The sequence below is a fragment of the Daphnia pulicaria genome, chromosome 1 (assembly GCF_021234035.1).
Source record: "Daphnia pulicaria isolate SC F1-1A chromosome 1, SC_F0-13Bv2, whole genome shotgun sequence".
In the NCBI taxonomy this organism is placed as follows: Eukaryota; Metazoa; Arthropoda; class Branchiopoda; order Diplostraca; family Daphniidae; genus Daphnia; species Daphnia pulicaria.
Genome location: NC_060913.1, coordinates 2,643,315 through 2,662,496, shown reverse-complemented (window position 1 = coordinate 2,662,496; position 19,182 = coordinate 2,643,315). Strand labels below are relative to the sequence as shown.

At 36.5% G+C, this 19,182-nt stretch overlaps 1 long non-coding RNA gene across 1 annotated transcript; it reads left to right on the top strand.

The window, feature by feature from the left end:
- The first annotated feature begins 15,861 nt into the window (after positions 1–15,861).
- Positions 15,862–16,079, top strand: LOC124320532. Its single transcript, XR_006913975.1, has 2 exons — positions 15,862–15,944; positions 16,031–16,079. It is a non-coding gene; the product is annotated as an uncharacterized LOC124320532 (long non-coding RNA).
- The last annotated feature ends 3,103 nt before the right edge of the window (positions 16,080–19,182 follow it).

The window sequence follows — 19,182 nt, the reverse complement described above, 5'->3', positions numbered from 1 at the left end:
TGCACTCTATGAGCTCAGATTCATTCATGATGGCGCTCAGGCGTTTAATTGCCTGAAAAATCTGACGTCATCTTTAACGAAAACGGTACAAATATCGTCGCTGGAGAAAGAGAACTAGGAGAAGTCTTAGCAAATCTGAACGCAAGAAAAGTCAGGGAAGAATTAACTATCCAAGACATTAGCTGGCGCTTCTCCCCGCCTTCCGGTTCTAACTTTGACAAAGCCTGGGAAAGGCTAGTTCAGTCCAGTAAATGAACCCTACGATTCATTTTTCAAGACCGAACTGTCACGGACGAAGTTTTGTCTTCGGTGATTTAAAGGCTGATGGCCATATTCAAAAGGAAATTGGAAAAAAATCTTTTCCTACACTACTGGATAGTAGCTACTATAAACACGGAACAGAGGAAAGCATTTTGTTTGTGCCTGTTTTCTTTTTATCCACAGTAGTACATGTGTGTGTGTTAAACAAATCAGAGATTACCCCTGTGGGAAGAGAGAGACTGAGCTGCCTGAGAAAGCTTATTTATTGGTTCCACTTTTCTAAACGGATTAAAGGGTTGAATATCTACAAGGCTTTACAGTTTTCACAGTGATTCAAAGAGCGTCAATGTTATCCAAACCCTACGATGATGATGGAGATGCCTCAGACCAATTGCCCCTCTCTACCCGTGGAATAGCCTTAGAACACGGAGGAAAAAAATAAAAGAAGTCAAATTAAGAAATTTCAACTTTTACCCTCTTCTTCGCCACCAATATATTCCACCCTTCTAGCAAATTTCCCGTTGCAAGGATGGACTATGTATTTTCTTTCCGAATGGAAGGATATCCCGCAAGTCTGTCATTGGTCTAAACGTGGGACATCCAATTCGCGCCGCAGTATGTCCCAATGCGGACAGAAAGGCCGTCACCAAATGGATACTGTGGGGATAAAAACTTATGGAAAGTTAGCCACTTCTTGTTCTAATACAAAAAAATGATATTGTAGATTCAGAAGTATTTAAAACAAAATTATTATTACATCGCTCGTACGCAATTTGATATTTTCGAACATTACGTATGGATGATATGCGGTGGAAAGGTTGACGGATATCATTAGGAAATAAAATATTTGCTGTCCCAAATGAAAAGAAAGTCCTATGTATATCACTTGTAGTTACCAAAAGGACGAGACGTCAATTGGAGTTGGGGTCAAAAAATGATATTCTACGGATTCTACGGTCTGCTTGCAGGGCAAGAGTAGCAGGGTAAGACTTCGTGGATACCACACCATTCGAGATAGCTTGTGGGTGATTTAATAATGAAAACCCATGTATCCCACACCATAACTCTTATACGAATTTAAAAATAGCGAAAAGTAAAGAATATAGTTCTTTATCTTTCTGGGGAAAACCAAGGATGTTAGTATGCGCACTCCTAATGTATGAAAAGGAATTCCCGCAGTCATCGTTAGTCTAAGACTTATCTCGTGTGGGTTAAAAAACCAAAATTTGAATAAAGTTTTTTGTTGGCAAAAACTAAAAAAGCGTCAACTATGCCGACTCTCCCCTACTGTAATGCGTTGTCTATCAGAGACTTCTGCATTAAATCTGCGTACCAAATCAGAGTCGACGAATGATAAAGGTCGTTGCATGAAATTTAAATTTGTTTTAAACATACATGGTTATAATCGACGTTGATTTTCACGCTGATTCTCATGGTATTTTGTAATATTTTTGAAATCAACACAGTATGTGTATTTCTACTGCAAAGTTTGAATAAGTTTTCCCCATTTTAAAACGGGCCCCCAGTCATTTTTTATTTGCGGGTTTTGACTACTGATCTATTTGCAGACGAACTTCATTCAAATCACCCATTTTGTGCTGTCTACGGCTGCCTACATCTCTTTTTTGCCCAACTTAGAGCCGAAATACGAAAAGGGTTCTTTACTACCCTTTGGGTAGCGAGTAAGTAAGAGACAATGCAAGTGTTATGCTGAACTTTCTTTTTAAATGGCCGGCTTAACACAAATGGGGACAAGAACTGATGAATTACAAAAACTTGATTGGCAGTAGTCTTCTATGTTTAACAGAAACAGAAAGGAAACTTAAGGTTCTCTCAGAACCAAACGATCTGCAAGGGCGATGAGAATTCGGCGGGTGGATCGGTCTCGATTGGCTCTTCGACACTGGGCTCTTCTGAAACGTTCGAGTGTCTTCAGTAATTGACTCAAAGACAGCAGCCACCAGATCATAGTTATAAGTGGCAGGCGAGGAGACTGGAGGCTGGCGTGTTACACGCTTTCTATAGTTCTCTTTGGGGCTGCCTTTCTGTGGGTTTGACCCGAGCAACTTTTTTAGCCTTCTTTTACCCTTTTCTTTCTTCATATTCTTTGGTGTTACGAAATGCATAGTTTTGGCAACATGTCTTTTGGATTTGTCTCAATTTTTTTAGCCTGAGCTTCCTTTGTGGTGACATAATCACTGGCTGATGAAACGATGGCTGGTTTGACTGGCAGCATCTTAGCTAGCTAAAAAAGGTTTTAACTTAAACTTTTTAAACGCAACGTTAGCTGTATTACCTTTTCCGATTAGAGGGCTGATTGGTGTTGGGACTCGGGAGCCGTTCAAGGACGGGCCGCAAGGTCTTTCTTTCTCTAAAGAACTTGGGGTCGTACTCTGGTCGGGGAGATATCTCTCCCTGCGTTGGCCTTGGTGCCATATTTGCCGGTTTGAGTTCTTATGACGGAAAAAGAAAGTACTTATGCCCTATCCCACAATTCTCACAAAATATAATCTATTTCTTAATTTTTCTCTCCAGTGAAATAAATTGCAGAAAAAAGCTTTTCCCTATTTTCGTTTTTTCCGAAAAATTCTAGTCATTTAATCGAAACTGGAATACATCAAATTTCCAAACATTGGCGAACTTGGAATACACTGATCACACGAAAAATAAAGGAACTATTTTAAAATTGGTGATAACCAAAAAATTCTTAGGTAGTCCCTGTTAGAAATCTGCCAATTATTTTGTTCTTCCTTTCCACAAGCCATAACTGATTGATCTGAAGCAGTTTTACTTTGGCATACATCTAAAAGTGAGAACATTCAACAAGTCTAAATAAGGATTCAATTGATGTAGAGTTACAACAAAACAATCTTTGTTCAAGTTAGAGTGCAACTTGCTCAAACCAGATTTGGATCCTGACTTGGATATTGGTGGCAAGAAACCCAATGCACAATCATTAATTACTTTTTTTATTTACATAAAGGTTATATTTTGCAGCCAGGTTAGAAATTTAAGTAGATAAACAAATTGATGAACACCTCAATCTCATTTCCAAACTTCATTTCCAAACTTCATTTCCAAAACTAATGCAAAGTGAAATGCGACCATGGGCTCCCTGGAAGAAATGCTATGATTTCATTTCAAGGAAAAAAATACTTTGATTCTTGCGTTAACTCAATCATCGGTCAACACAAAAATGGCCAAACAAATGAAGGAAACTGGTCAAAGGCGTTTTTGATTGATTTGCTTTTGATGGGATTCTAGGTAATTTGTCTTCAGGGCTTATTTTTTCTCATAGCTTAGGAACTCGCATATCCATAAAAGCAAACCCCTCTAAACTTTATAGAAACCAGCTGTCACGCAAGCCCAGAACGGCTACTACGCCGACTCATATCGACTAAAAGAAGTGCTGACCCGGCGATCCATTCACCTTATATAATCCCTGTAACATTTCTCTCTCTCAGTCTCCTGGACACTATCACTCTATATATGCTCATGTTCTCTTCCCTGTATTCCCGCTTATAAACTAAGACATGCCAATACATCAGTCTACCACTCCTAGCTGATCTTGTTCTTTCCTGTCAAGCTAAACTTTACACAAGCACTTAATTTGAAGCACTTAACATTTCGTCCTTTCGCCATTCCAGGGGAAGTTGGATCAGAATTATGAATTATTGAGTGCACTCGCTAAAAAAGGAATTCATCCACTAGATAATGCATTATTAAAATTTTTCTATGATAAAAATTATAAATAGGGCTTAAAATCATATATTAGCGAGTAATTTTGCTAAATTTTAATTTAAATGCGAATTCTCGTGAATAGCCTTGATTATAATGATATTGAGCAAAATAACTGACCGACAATTGAGGAATATTGCCAAAACGTCGCCCACCCCAAATTATTTTGGACACTCTTGACGAGTTAAAAAAGAGTTATAAAATTCTTATTACGAAATTTCGGTTTGATGTAAGTACGCGATTTTAGTAGTTACATAGAAATTAAAAAATTTTTGAACTATACAGTATGGGTGAGTTTGTCTTGAATCATTTCTCTTTTATTCTGGATTGTTGCCCGGGTTCCAATTGTGCTACCAGCGACATTCGTCTTATGGTTGCTCTTAATAACTCCGTTTTGGATTAACTCGGCTGCAATTTTTTGTTCGTCTGGGCTTGCGCTATTGTTTGTAGCAGTTGCAAATTGTTTTCACCTTTGGTTTAATTCCGGGGCTTCAACATGGATGTAAGCATATTTGAAATTGTTTGGAAATTAGTGGTAAGTGTTAAATTAGAGCAATTTCAGTTTATTTTGAATGGCTAAAAATCTATATTCTCTTTATTTACCAAACTGGTATTTACTAATAAGTGGTAAACAACACGTCATCAATCTATTCTCCTAAACGGTACTCGTTGGAAGATCAGGAGGGCTTTTGCTAATATATAAGTAGTCGTAGCATCCGTGGAACTCAGGAATGTGAAACATGTGAAGGTCAGTGTATTGAATTTAAGATCATAATCCAAAAGTGTCTTTCTTATGGCACCCTCCAGGATAACAAAATAAGCCAACGGTTTATGAGATGCAGCGACAAATATTCGGGCTAATATTTCCTTCTTTTATCTGATCGCAAGTTCTTTGTCATTTGACTGATTTAAATCGTAAAGATTTCCCTGAAGTCGTGGAACGTGTTTACAAAAATGTTATGTGAACAACTTATTAGACTCATTTTATACTGAAAAAGAGGATAATCAAGAAGTAAGGGATTCTACTACATTATTAAAAAAGATTTCAAACGTTAGGTTTTCATTTCAATCAATGGCTTTTTCTGACAAGTTCTCTCTCTCTCTCATACCTGAAGCTTATAGAAATAATCCTCAATTGAATTTATATCTTTACGACCTACCGACTATGAGAACATTAGGTGTATTATACGACAAAGAAACTGATCTTGGCACCTCTTCTTCCCCTTACTGTGCTGAAATTAGAGCTCAAGCGCTCTGAGTCATATAAATTTTCTTCGGTCGTCTCTTTTGATCCCAATCGATATCTTCATTTATTGGTTTGGATTCCAAACACTTCTACAACGGATCACCATCGAGTATTCCTAACCAGCTTAGTGGCATCATGTACTAGGTGCTGAAAATCCGGCTGATGAGTGCAACCGAGGATTATTTCCTTCCGATATTGTGGAAAGAAGCCATTGTCTCAACGCCCCCACTTTCTTGAAATTGTCTGTAAGTCATTGGCTGTCTACTATCAAACTTCCTAATCCTAGTGCAGAAGATCCGGAAGTGGTAGCTACGAATTGAATTGGGATTTTTTATGGCCCCGCTTATGAGAATCGGATACGTTCGTTATTGGAGCGTTATTCCGATTATGCAAAGTTATGAAAGAAGTTACTTAGATATCGCAATTAATCTCCAACTCTAACTTACACTCTCAAGGTTGGATGGGAAGGGTTACATGAACCGATAAACAAAAGAAGATTAATAAGAAAAATACGAAAACTTAAATGAATGAACATTCTTTAAGGATTTGCTTGTAACAAAATATTGTAAATTTTTAAAATATTGCATTGGAGGTAAGCAAATTATAGTTTTTCGTTGTTTACTCTTATTTTTCTCTTTTTTTCCAATACAAACATTTTCTTATTGTTCTTCAATAGCGGATCAGCTTCTGGTTTTTGCATCTGCTTTTGATTCTTTCCCTTCTTTCATGGCTGTTCTACTACATTCTGAAGACGACAACTATAATTGTCGAAGTTTTGTGCTACGGAAGTTACATCCAATGTTTCTTTAAATTTCCATTTGTGTCTATGCAGTTTACCGCTGATAAGTTGAGAAGGAACAAAAACATGAATGTGGAAAGCTTTATGTCAAACAAACAATAAACATGAATTCGTAATTGGGAAAGCAACAAAAAGGAACTTCTTTCTATGAGTTTTAGCAAGCAATGTGGCAGCGAATTTGATAAAAAACGAGTATTGTTGAGATTTGCAACAGGCAGTAAAATAAACTTTTTTTGCACCTCGTCCACGGATCAAATGTCGCTGTTCCATGTAACTGGTAGTTAAGAAGATGATTTAGAAAATAAACAAAAAATTATTGAAACAAACTTTCCCAAGAATTAAGCTCACAGTACATTGTAAAAACTTTTTCAAGCAAATTGATTGGAAAGTCAACTCTTTTTTAGCCAATTTGTTAAATATTTTGTCCACGATCGTAGTAACAGTAATGTTTATTTTTCAAATTTTCCTAAATTTTTTTAGGATTGAGTCATAGTTTTTTTGTGTTATGATAGCGGAAGAGGGATTCCAAACCAAAAAAGTTAACTGCCGATAAAAAAATTCACACAAAATGACCTTAATACAAACTTTACCTCTAAAACCTTTTCCTATGCAAATAACGCAGCCGTCTTTATTTATACCTGTTTGAAATCGCCAATCCATGTAAACATTTAGTTTTTTGAACAGAGATTTGATGGCTTTGGAAAACCCTAGTTCATCTGTACAGTTTGTGATCGATAGTAACATATTTCTTCATAGCATCTGAAGCAGATGGTCTGGCTTTACCTACATTTGAATAACAATTTGATTTATGAATGTGGGAAATAAAATTTAAAATAGTCGATGATTAACTAGTAGTTTAAATTCGGGTTAAAAATGGAAACATTTATATCCATGTTGAACCCAGAACCCATGTAAATCCAACCCACAGTCGACTCAAGGAATAGTTCACCAAGGCACTGGGAACGGTTTACGCAATGTAGCAAAAATCAGACGAATTCTCTTTCTATGCCAATGATGAGAAGCATTTTCCGTGTTTCTCACGTATAGCAAACACGTTGACTGCATTTCTCAAAGAAGGAGGAAATTTTTTGCATACTTGTAAAACTTGCAATTTACAAAAAACTTTTTAGTTGTAGGCCTACTTAGATGATAGGTCTTTTTCTAGATCTTTTCACTAGTCAAACCAGTGTGAAAGTAACCCATGACAAATTGCGTGGCCATGGTTTCTTCATATTTTTAAGTAGCTCCAGTTCCTTAAAAGGCTTGTCGGTGTCTTTCTTCTTCCAATGGGGTCTTCGGATGTTTTCTCATCTTCCTCGTCTGTGTCTTCTGCACCCTAATTTCCAACTATGAGCATACTCGTTGTGTCGTAAAGGTTCTTCAGACCGGCTTCTTCGTAGTCGTCGAGCTCAGTATTTGTACCTTTTGTGCATAGGGAAATTGAAGGCACCAGTAAGCTGTTGTTGGGATCACTTGTTTTCTGTGGACTTTTCTGTGGGAGAGACTTCCATTTGGAAAATTACTTTGGGGGACTGAGTTCAACGGGGTCAGGAGCCGAGTTAAGGCTGGGCAGAGGTGAATTCTTCACAATGAAGGCTCCTGATTAGAGACTCTGGAGTCTTGTTTTGAGTCGGCTGGACTGGCGTTGATGTGAGAGGGCATGCAAGATTTGCACTTCTTGAAGTATTCAGCGATAAGGTGCTTTCAATACTGTTCCACCCAGATTTTAGCACATTTTATTTGTTCTCGAGAGGGAACTCCTCAAATTTGAAATCTTTTCTGTCAAAACATAGGGGAGTCCGGACCCATGTGAGACAGGAGGTCATTTTAGACAATGCGAGTAAAACTAGTCTAATTATATATAAAAATTAAAATTTTGAGTACGATTTTGTAGAGAATGCTATCTTCTTTCAGTTGCCATTAAAAATTCTGACTTGAAAAAATAATTCAAAATTTTCAACTTTTCATAGAGTAATTTTTGAAAATAAAAAAGCTTGGAGTGTTTACTGATTGAATATTCGTATAAAAGAAAACTTGAATGAACTCTCCAATGGCAGAGCAATTAAACTCTGGTTTAGTCTTATGTTCCCGTTGCAAGTTAAATAAACCAATGCCTGATATTTCCTTGTTTCGTCGTTCCGAAACATTTCATTCCCCTTAAGGGAAAAGGTATGCATTGAGACAGGAGGGGAGGTTACATGAACAGTTGAAAACGTATTGAACACATGGATTATTTTGACTTAGACTACGCTCATAAAACAAAATTTTGGAGGAATTATTGAATTTGCGGTAACCAAAGAATTCTTTGCTAGTTCCTAAAAATCTGTTGGATTGGAAAAAAGCCTGTTATTTGTTCATATACTTACCCCAAGTCATAACTGATAGACCGTAAGCAGTGTTACTATGGCATACACATGGGAACATGAAAACTAACAGCAATAAGGATGCAATTGATGTATAGCAAAAATATAAAATGTATACTTGTTCTATTTTCTATTCAACTTGTTCAAACCAGACATGTGGATCAGGACTTAGATATATGTTTTTGGCACGGAACCGAATGCAGAAACAGTAATTATTTTTAATTTACACTTACAAAGGGGTCGAATTTTGCATCAAATTTAGAAATTGAAGTTGAGATATAAAATTGATGAACACCTCAGTCTTATTTTCAAACAAAATTATCCAAAATTGACGCAAAATGGACCGTAAGACTATTTTAAGCATTTGTTATACATACACTGTCGCAAATTGACGAGAATTCGGAGAATGCATGTTACCATCAGGCCTATCTTAATTTTTAGTCTACCTCTCCTGCTTCAACACCGATGAGAGCAACCGTATCCTTTACCAAATCAGAATAAACGCTAGGATTCCATTAAAATTAACAAGATGTTTAGCACCTAGCGTTGGGTAAGCTAGCATTCGTCGGCCAACCATCAAAGTGCTCAAAAAAATACATAAACATGTTGACTACCTTATTATTCCAGGTTATATTTTGCAAGCCAAATTAGTCAATAAACCAGACCCAACTGAATAAAAATTTCCATTGAATTTTTTATTAAATTCTCAGACGTTACGTGTTACGAAGAAAATCTTACTTTCAGGGAGGGCAAATTGTCAAATCCTAAATCAGCTATTACCGAAAACGATACTTTGACTGTAATTTCTGAAAATGAGGGATTCCATCTTATTTGAACGCAATTTGAAAAACATGTATGCTGGCCATGAACAAATTTGTCAAGCGTCAGACGGAATACCAACGTCTTTTTTAATGAAAAGGTAAGCTTATTATAAGGAATACAACATAAGGAAAACAACACAAGGAAATAAAAAATGAAAACATTTTACTATTAGAAAGAAGTAACGAGTCTGAAAGGGATGGAGTTTCTTTATCAAACAATAGACCTGTCATACTTATTTCATAATTTTTATCTTGTTTAGTCAATTAACAGAGACATTATACATACAGTAACTGAATACCCTAAGGTGTACCCGTATCTGAGGGAGGCGGTGGAAGGTGCGATGTACGTTGACTAAAAGAGGGATTTGAATTAATTCCGAAAGTTTTATTAAAATCATGGACGAGACCATAATTAGTTAAACTAGTTTAATATTAAATTTTGGTTTTACAGTTGCTTTCAACTAAAATTTTCCAAAATGCTTTGTACGGATAGTATGAAAAAACCTGACGTTATCAATAGATAGAATTAAATAAAAAATAAAAAACAAATGGCTAAATTAATTCGATGGCAAGAACTTATTCATTCATTGACAGGATTATTAATTTTTCCTCAAAATTTTTCTTATCATGATGGACGAGACCAACGGTAAAATATTGGCATTAAATATTGGCAGGGGCCTGGTTTTTCTTAATAAAATTCAGAAATTGTGAAAAGCATAGGGAAGTATACCAAGTATACCCAATAAACCCGGGTGTGTGAAACACGTAGATTTGGATTCAGTACAAAAACAGGAAAAATTTCTGAAAATTTCCCAATTCCTAGCGTTTTTTCTCAAGTAGCGCCAATCGGCTTAACAGAACCCCCAAAATTGATATGATTTTCAACTGTGGCTGCACTAAGCATGGAAAAATCCCCATCCAAGATGGCAACCTTGAACAACTCTATACTATTTCGCCGTCTTCACCTCGATCTTCACTACGTAGTCAGTGATAGAGATTACGGTTTGGAGACTACTGGGTAGTCAGAATTACAACTCTTCCCACAAAATTTTTCGATTTTCCTTTTTCTTCCTTCTGACCCCAAAATTACTTCTCACAAAAAAATAATCTCCCTCCGCTGTCCTTTTTTTCTTAATTCTTTTCTTTACCCGAAACATTAGATGGGATTCAAGAAAAAAATTAAGAAAATCTACTCAAAAATATTAAGAATGAAAATCGATCAATAGATAATTAGATATTGCGCCAAGTAGGACGACACCATCTGACTGTAACAACCAGAAGTAATCTTTGCTGGCCGTGTTGCCATGGAAACGGGCCGCTTCGTCTGATCCTGAAAAAAGAAAAAAAAGTGTTACAATACAATTTATAGATGCTGCTCCAATGAAAAAAAGAAAAATCAAAACCCAATCTACTACTAGACAAGCGAACGAACGTAACAGAAAACAGAGTGGAGAGAGGGGTAGACCATTCCACTCCTTGTTACAAACAAAAGTAAAAACGTTCACATCCAATGCAATGTTGCTGCGCTGCTGTATATGGGACTTAATGCTCCATCTGATTGATCTCCAGGATTGGCAGAACGAAATTGGGTAATGGAAAAGGGGATAGTGACAAAGAAAGAGAGAAGGACTAGGCAAACGAAGAGAGAAGTGTAGAGTAACTCCTTCGAATCTCGGAATTTCTAAATAAACTCGGGATAGAGACAAGAAATGGTCAGTTGTTACCGAATGATCCCCTTGAACTTGCATGCAGGAATAGCAAGCCTCTTGGCCGGGATTAAAGTAGGCCATGATTGGTTTGAAAAGTAATTCTTTTCTTATGTAATTTTTTCGTACAGTCTCATCGACTACTTTTTGGCTTTTGCGCGTCACCACTATCAAAACTAGGTAGTGGTACTTCCGAATTCAATTATACAAAAAGTTGTTGATTTATGTTCTGTTCGAAATAATGTTGGTCTGAATGGGGTTGTTTCTTTCACGCCATTCCGCGCCACTTCTCGGTTCAAAGTGTAAAAGAGAATGCCATAAGCGACTTTGATGTTGAATAGCTTGCGGATCAGAATAACAGCGTGCTGTACGCCGGAATTGCGAATGTCTTCCGCGTTACCTTTGATTGAGCCAAATTTTCGGTGATCTAATTTTTTAAGTTTGGCGATCTGACGCAGTGAATCTTTCAACTGTATAGGAATGACTTCAGGAATGATGGGTACGTCAATGCAACTGCAATGAGCACTATAAATGAAGACAGAAGCTGTCGTTCTCATTTGTCATAGATTTTCACGGCGCCAGATAACAAACAAATATTTATGAATAAATATTATTTTTTTTCTGGCAACGCGTCACAGATAGCCGTCATAGAAGATACAATACATGTCTATAAATTTGTACGACGCCATTTTTTTCTATTACAAATTACAGTGTCACATAAATTTTCAGTAATCTAAAAACGAATATTCCATTCAACATAAACTCTAGGCAAGTACTATTTGCATTTCTTACAAAATATGTAAGAACTGTTCCAATAGTACGATGTACTAAAATTTAGTATCAGTTCAACTTCCACGTTACAAGTTTTCATTTCAATTATTATCCAAAGTGTTCATATGAAAATATGTAGGTGATCCATATGTGGCAAAATATAACTGCAAATATGACCAAGAAGACGAAAAACTTCGACGTGCTACACTTTTCCTTAATCACTTGATTAGCATTGGTGCCATGAATAGCAACTGTGAACCTGGAGAAAGCATCTAACAATACAGACAGTTGATAACCGATTAACCTCTCACCAACCACACAAGAGGAGCTTCAGCGAAACAATACAAGGGGACGGCGAAACAATACAGTGGAAACTATTGTTGAACGTTTAATTCTTTAATTTAATTTAATTGTTGAACGAAATACAACAAAAGTGAAAATAGTAAGTTAACAAAATAATTAAAGTGTGATTTTTATGTTACTTTTTTTTCTTTTAGTTATTATAGCTGATTCGTGGTGGACCACGAAAAGAAATGCTTGAAACGCGATATACTTGGCATTGGCATCTCGACTAATGTATCAATCTGGTGTTTCTCCAGATGTAAATGACATTTTAGTACAGGCTCATCATGATCATGATTTCCAACGAAATCATGATGAGGATTAGGCTGCCATTAAGCTTCATCTAATGGCTGTGAATTTTTTTGAAGAATGTGCCAAGAGGGTGGACAAGAGGAAGAAGGGGCCGTTGTGTTGTACATTCGTGGTGGGGAAAGAAAGAACAACTTTCTCGTTGCAGCTAATGATCAAGTGCCAACAAGACGAATACGGTGTCTTATTGACGAATACGGTCTGATATGTAGGCTGGCAATAAGGGTGCCAAGAAGTCTTTGTTGCAAAGCAAAAACGTTTTAACTTCCGGATACAACGAAAACCACAGGATTTTTGCCATCATCTACACTGGTGACGTAGACTTGTGCGTTGTCTATAATTATTTATATTTTTTTTATTTCATTTTTTTTAAATTCATTATGTGTTCGCTGCATAGTGTCTTTATATGTTTTTTATTCTGTCGGTTCAAGTTAACCGGGACGGAGCACGGTAGTTGATTCGGTGACGAGCTTCATTCGGCAGGAAGTCTGTAATGTGAATTGAGAAGAAGGCGTTGTCTGTGGCAAATCCATCAAGGCCGTAAGAGCAATGGTGCTTGCGCAGAGGCCGGGAACCCAAGATTGTGGTGTGTTTCCCATCTATTACGCTTTAAAAAATGTTTATGATAAGTAACCGAAAATATAAACGCTTGTTCGTTTCATTAATTGTAACTTTTAATTTTTCCCTAATCGCTCCTACTCCCCCATTTTTTTACACCCCCCCTTCCCCGAATCATTCTGCGTTAATTAAGGAAAGCGAAGATATTCTGGAGCTCCAATTGCAATAGCAGCTGGTTATAGTAACGCCATGTCTGCTGTACAACAAGACTTCTATCCTGGCTTCCAATTCAAGAAAGTCCGCATTTCTGAGACGATAGATTTTTCAAATCATGTACAACTGTTGAAGCACTCTGTTTTTGTGCACTGTTTTTGAAATAGCCTAGATCTAAGCGACAATCTATTACCCACGCTGCCTATACGGTTCTCGTGGGTAGCGCAGAAGACACCAAGTGAGCGATAGAAAAATAGACGAAACAATGATCTTTAATTTTTTTTCCAGGGAACAATTCCAGTTAAGGATGGCAATTTTTTAGTGCCGTTTTTCGTCCCCCCACCCAGCTATTATGGGTCACCCAACCTCGTAACCCAGCTATGTTATCAATCCACCCGCTATTACCCTTTGCTATATTTCACCCCTATTTTTCCTAGCGTTTTTTGCCACTTGCTGCTCCCATCTATCGGCAGATTGTTCTCATGGGCTTACAGATTACATACGTAGATGACCCAGCGCCCCTCATTTACGAAAACCTTTATTGAGACTTTTTTTTACCAGATTTACAAAAACCTCTGCGCGTAACTTTTACTTTTTTAAATGTTTTTTTTCGTGTTTCATCTATGTTCATTTCATGTTCTCTGATTTGAATACAGAACCACATTTGAATTTGTCTGAATTTTCGTTTTTCGAAATTCCAGTAATAAATCGCAATTCTTTATTCTAATTCCAGCGTAAATACCTAGTCTTGAATGATACTTTTTTATATCGTGTTTGGGGATTGCATATCTTGTGGATGTAAAGTTGAAATTGCTCTTTTGAAAAAAATGTGTCAAACTGGTAATTTTGCAAAAGAATTAATTTTTATCATTATTGTTGTGTTTTATTATATATGTTGTGTTTCTTAAGTCAAACTCTCAATGAGCAAACTGTTTCTGCTGTAAAAAGGAAATCAAAAATTAAGATTGATACACACCAGCTTAAGCCTTATAAGAACCTTTATAAGAAAGTGAATTGTGTAAATTAAAAATATAATTTATTCTTTTCAATGTTCTATTTCACACAATATGAATTACAGAAGACAGACTTCCTGGTTAAGAAATTTGTTGATTGCTTCAAGTGTTAAGAAGGACTCTCTTTTCTGTATTAAAAGAAGTAAACCTCTCAGTTCGAGGAAAGTTTACAGATTTTAGATAAAGACTGGGATTGCTATGTTGATTCCTTGCTAAAAAACCTACAATTTAGTGAGTTTTTATCACAATCATTTCAATACGCAGACAATGTAACAATGTAATTATAAAGAGAAGTATTCATTCGTTTCTAAATATTCATTGAAATGTTCGTAAATTTAGAACAAATTACAAACGGCCAAAACCGTGTTCAAGGCTGAGTATCCCAACAATTCATCCATCCTTGTAGTTTTCTATGATTGGTAGTGTAAGCCTGCTAACTCCGGGACAGGTGTTGGATAAAGGACAAAATGGATTGATGTTGTCGTTCAGTTGGTACTTAATTCTGTACTTGAAACTGTACCATCAAACGGGGACATTTTTCAATCCGGTAATGAAAAAATATACTTCTTCCAAATAAATCTTGCTGTGATTTGGTACAAAAATTTTGCCGTCGGTGACGTTGTTCAAGAAGTAAAAAAAAAAAATTGAAAGAAAAGATTTGAATTATTTTTGATTCGGAATTTGTCGGCTTTGAATCATTGTCAGGGATCTCCAAAATTAATGCCATGGTAACGGGTGTGTCCAAAAACCACATTTGATTTTGTTCGTCCTCCAGCAACTATGAGAACAAAATCGAATACGTTACTTTTCCTGACAAAAATAAGAGTTCTCGAACTTTGTATACATCCAATAAAGCGAGACCCCTTTTAATGAGGTGAAATTTAATGTTTCTCCCGTGAGGAACACGGTGATTTTTCTAGAAGCAGATCAGAAATTTGGGGCATTAGCCTTCCTGGCGAATGTGCTAATGTGCTGGCAATAATGTAATATGGTTAAATATTTACACGAACTTACGTAACAACTAACAAGCCTCTGAAGGTAACCGTTGTTGGAGGAAGTTACTTCACAAGACGTGATCCATGGACTTTTTCGGAAATTCAGGAACAGATTAAGAATACTGAAAAATTCACCACGATAACAGCATGTGATTCTTTTTTCCGTAAAAAACAAGAAACAAGGTTATTGTGAGAAATAAAACTGAAAAAAAAACTTTTTTCAGAGAGAAGCAACAGGAACAGTCGGTCTGATGGTCAATCGGCACGCGACAGGTGTTAAATGTGACTCATAGATGGCGAGTTAGACAAATTATATTATTTTTGTTAATTAAAAAATGAATTTATCGATGAATGATGCCACCTCAAAGGAACTGGTTGGATCTTTGTATAAGTATGAATATTAATGTTCATTTGATCATTTCGATTTCTTATTTTCCTATTTTGAATAGGGAATTTCCGGCCCTCAATGGAATACAGTTCTCGTATGCCAAGGCAAGAAATGGTATTTTTAAAGAAGACGATATCATTGATAATTCAGCCAACATGGCTACCTTGAAGGTGACTTTATCTTTTAATTATTTTTTCATTCCTATATCTTTTACAGCTGAAAAATTAGTAAAAAGATGTAACAATTGGTTAATTCCCCTATCTATGCAGAGTGCCATCGGATCTACTGGAGATATTTTCATTATTCCACACCGGGACTTACTTCTTCCAACGGATCCAGTCGGCATACGAGTAAAATGCCCTGATTGCGGTGAAAACATTCTGTCCTGTGACAGCAGAGAGCATTCTGCCACCCATCTACGGTAGGAATATAGCATATTTTGAATAACGGGGTGAATATTATTTGCATATTTAGCATATTTATTTAAGGTTTTATTTTCCTATTTAGGGATGACAATTTTTTTTTGTCCAGAAGGGGCAAAAATAACCTACGAAAGCAAAAAAGTAAACAAGGATGCTGATGGACCAAAGGATGGCGATTAAAGATCCACGTACGTCCTTCGCAAATTCTTCGTCTTTTATCATATTTCAAATTCTGACTGCCATTGCGATGGGCAGAACAACTAAGATTAATGTTAAACGTGGTTAAACGTAATGTATTCAAGTTTGTATTTCGTTTATTTGTGTTAGTGTCTTCTCGAGTGTATGCTTGACCTTGTTTTTTACCTGGATCTTTTCACTTAGAAAATAATACAGATTTGGAACTTCCAATCTCGATCTTTTCAGTTACAATTAGAAAAATAATACAGATTTTAAAACTTCTATCTATTCAAAATAATCGCATAAACTGTTCCGTTTCAACAAAAAAAATTGTGTAGTTCAAAATTTGACCGCTAGATAGCAGTGGCGTTTTTTTTCGATTTTTTTTCATGTCGTAAACGGCGCGCCATATGTTTCCGTTCCAATAAATAAATTTAAGCAATACTATTTTTATTTGATTACCATATTTCTTAATTTAGATTAGTTAGAAACAATCAATCAAGTTGGGAGACAGCTTTTTGGCGGTTTCGCAATTTTTTCGATCGCAATCAAGCAAAATTTACATTGATCATTAAACTTCAAAGTGTTAGCATTAGACAATAATACCAGGTTGAAAGCGTAGAATCTAGAATGGTTCATTACTGGAATACTTTGAAAGAGCTTTTATCCTCAGTTCTTTCCGGTGAGGAAGCAATTTCTGGCGGGAGATTGAGCGATGGAAAGTTATTTGTGTAATCTCTTTGCCAAAATGAACCAGAGGTTTTGGATATGGGATCATTGTACATGGACACTAAACAACATCTGGAGAACCATGGTTAATCGATCTTCAGTCAAGTAAATGGCAGCATTGAGAAGAATCAGCTTGGAGTGTATTACGATCTCTGGAAGTGTTATGGCATAGCCATTGACAGTATGAATGTAATTTACTCGTAAGTCAAATATGTTTTAACTAGCCTAAAAAACTATTAAAACTAATACGTGCTACTTTTTCTTAGACATTTCAACATACCCCATGTTTGGACTGCAACGACTGAAAACAACATAAAAGAACTTGGTATTCAGAATTTTTTGATCCGTTTAACTTCATAATCCACAATTTACATTTTAGGATTTAATTTATGGAGGGAGCATGAGCATGATTGAGCCATTGAAGGACAATATTTTTAAAGCGTTTTTTGAATCAATCGGTTCTGAAGGAGCTAGACAATCTGAAGAATACCCCCCTTTTCGGGTACAGGGTGTTATCCAGTCCTTGCTACAGTGACATACGCCAGAGAATATGTATGATCTCTATGAGACCGTTTTCAAAGCACCATTTTCAGAAGCAATTGGAGTGCATTGAAGGTATGTATAGAGTAACATTAAATTGGTATAAATTTGCATTATTTTATTTGTCTTTCAAATTTAGGCAAGAAGCCAGTCGATGTCTGCAGGAGCTTTCGGCTGCCACAGCTGCATAACAATTTTTGTTACTTCGGAATGAAGAAGCTGTACGAAGCACATCTCCTACTAGAACCAATGGGTGTGGCTTTGTCTCCAATCGTGTACTTATTGAAACATTAGTGGCAAGGCAGGGACTTGTGGTTTGTACACTCTCGATGCAAATGTCCATCATCTTCACCATTGTAGCATACACGTTCGTTTCCTGACAATAAAAACAATTACTTAGTGACAAAATACAGATGATATTCCCCACACGGAAAAAATGTCCAACTTTCTCTCCCGTTCTAAAAGAAGATAAAAAAATCATAATTAACAAATGATATTCATAGAAAACCTATAATTCTTTGACTAATTTGTGAAAATGACAACCGAAGTGGTAGTGGCTTTAAACACGGTGAGACAGTCGAGCAACTGTATGACACCGTTTGAGATCATCTATGGGCGATAAGTGGAGCTTTCTCACGAAAGACAATTCCCGTATCCTGAAAAAGGTTATGAGACTTACGTCGACTTCGTAAAACGGGTCGCCAACTTAAATTCTTAGTTTAAAAAAACTTAATGAATGACTGGGTTTAGAAATCAACAGGACACTTGGCGACCACGGATTGTTGGATTCCTTTACTACAATTTTCTTCTTCATTATTTCTACTTCCATCCTTCTCTCCCTCTTGGCAGGAGAGACTTAGAACGGCGGAAAACTTATCGCCTAGGAATCACCCCTGTTAATATGATGCTCCATTGGGGTCGTTGATTTCAGGGGGCCATCAACCAAAAACAGATGTTGAAAACAAAAAAGTACCCCACACGTTGATTCTTGCTGCTCCCTTGGAACCTTGTCCAAGAGTCCCTGAATGAAATCAGAAACCTTTCCTACTTCCCGTATTTCTTCCTCTTCAAGGGTTTATTGCCGTCTTCCGTATCTGCATCTTCTTTGTTCAAAAAATGGCCAAAGACATCATCACCAACGTTACCAGCTCAGATTTGGCGATATCTTCATTTAGATAAAAACCTACTTTTACTGTTAGAGAATTTTTTTTTTCGTGTCTGGCTGATCCAGATAAAAAAAATAAAATGTGGTTATCGTCCCTCTATCGCGTGATAAAGAATGTGTCAAGTGTCTTCTTCGAAAGGGTTTGCAACTTGGGATTGATTCCATATGGCCTTTTCTATTTTCTATTTAGTTTACAATACAATGATTGGTTAAATCAGAATCAAAATTTTCTCTCATTTTATTAATGGATTTTGCAAATCAAGTCCACAAACAATTTTTGTAATATCAGCACGCTTCAGTCGTTGATTATGTTGAATAAAGTAAAAAAGTATACATACAAGAGTTTAACAGCTTACTTGTGCTATATTTGTGTAGAGAAGGAACATACCAAATTGACACATAGATCCAGCTAGGCTTTCCAACACTTACATATTACACAACGCAGTAACGCACAAAGGAATCAGGGCAACATGGGTACCAAGAAAGAAGCTTCTTCTCACCACATGAGATGGAAATTGCTATTTCCACACACCCACTCAATTTTACATTACATGATTAAAATCAACAATGTTGCTTTCTTCCCGGAGTCGACTGAAGAGCTGTCCATCCAGGGGCTTTGTTAGAAT